This window comes from Stegastes partitus, unplaced genomic scaffold (assembly GCF_000690725.1).
Source record: "Stegastes partitus isolate 25-593 unplaced genomic scaffold, Stegastes_partitus-1.0.2 Scaffold469, whole genome shotgun sequence".
Lineage (NCBI taxonomy): Eukaryota > Metazoa > Chordata > Actinopteri > Pomacentridae > Stegastes > Stegastes partitus.
In genome coordinates this window covers 343076-344988 of record NW_007578200.1, presented here as the reverse complement: position 1 = coordinate 344988, position 1913 = coordinate 343076, and positions in this window count along the sequence as shown.

Genomic DNA, 1913 nt, shown 5'->3' with positions numbered 1-1913 from the left:
TTGTGAACGGCCAGAAAGCCTTCAAACAGACTGACCAGATGTAGTAAAACATATTTCTGTCACACAGCATGTGACGCACTACGTGTTGGGCTACACTAGATCTTATTCTGGCATATTATATAATATAGTAGTATGGATACTGAGAGGCAGCCTTGGTCTGCTTCCAATAAAGCAAACATGCTCCCAATCTTAACAGAAGAAGCACAGATCACACCAATTTCCTTCAACAATGACTCCCGTCCATCAGTTCTGCCAGTAAACCGTGAAAATGAGGCAGACTGGACAACACCAGGATCTGGCTCACCTGAATGGAAGGTTTTTATTATTAGCAATGTTATTACATGTTTTTCATTATGCGCCAGAATGTCTGCCGTCAACGAGGCTCCTACCAGGATCACGAGAGCAAAACAAATAAATGGAATCCAGCGTCCAGGCGCCTCGGTTTCATCCCAGTATCGATTACTGAGCGGCTGCTTGTGTGTGTTCTCCTAAATGACACTCACGGAGTTGTATTTTTATTTTTGGGTATTATGAATGACTGTTCCATGTATGAACACTAAGTTTAAAAGGGATGTGAAAAAGCACAAAAGGTCACCAATTAGCAGCTTTACTCACACACGAGTTCGGCAAATTTGATTTCGACAACTATTAATTTCTTGGAGGTTAATTTTCACCTTGAGTCAATTATCGTTGACCCAAATTACCGCTAATTCCGCCCTCTTTCTCGCTCTAATTGATTCTGGCAGTTGCTATTTGTGTCCCTCTTCTCTCTCCGTCTACCTCGGCGGCTCCCTCCTGCTGATAGCCAGTTTGGCAGGTCTGTCTTTTTTAATGGGATTTTGATCAGCGCTCGTGAGTGACAGCGATCGATGGCGAGGCAACCGTCCCGTCTTGACAACACCAGGGAAAATTCCATTAACTAAATAATTGACTTTAGTTCTTACAAAACTGTCAGCTCTTTTTTTTTTGCCCCCTCGTCGTTGGGTAAGAGGAAAAAAAAAAAAAGTTATGGACGCAGATGAATATGAAAAAACAAGCTCTTGAGAAAAACAGACGGCAGAAGTGTGACTTAGACGATTCTGAAGGCCTTTAATTTTCAGATTTTAGCTTTGAATAGAGAAAATATGAAAAGCTGCTTGTTCCGGTAACAGAAATTGAGCACGAAAATGGATAAAAATCTTCAGAATTATTTGCTTTTTGTTGCTAGAAGTTGGAAAAACTTGCAGCAGGAAATATGTTGCAGTGAAATGTGAACTTAAGTTAAGATTCTGATCAAATAAAGACGAGTTTTTTTTATTTTTTTTTGGCCTTTATTGGATAGTGTTAGTGAGAGAGAGAGAGAGGAAAGTAGGGGAGAAGACATGTGGGAAAGGGTCATGAGCGGGATTCGAACCCATGACCTCCACATCGGGACTGTAGCCCTACACATGGGACACCAGCTCAACCAGGTGAGCTATAGCAGCGCCCCAAGACGAGTTTTTATTTTTAAAAAAGGAGGATATGTGCATCATTGTGCAAATACTAAGTCTGATAATAACTCCCCGGGTTAATTCACTCCCTCGTGAGAACATTAAAGCATAAAGCACTGCATTAACACTATCTTTTATTTTAATGTCCTGATAAACGTCGGGGAGACAGGCCTCTTTTCATTAACTAATAAAACTTAAGTAACTGTCGGTGTGATGATGGTGCTTTTAGTATCTGCGCTGGATGCCAGGTGGTTGAAACCTGAATAACTGTAGGTATAAAAGGCGGGCGAGGGCAGATTTATGATTGAGACGTTCACGTATCCTGCAGAAAAAAAAGCAGCTTTAAGATGACAAACAGAAAGAAAATTAAGAAAACTGGATGTGGCTGCAAAAACAGCTGATTCAGAGGTCGACATGCTGTGTATACGCGGTCCGGGTCAGACG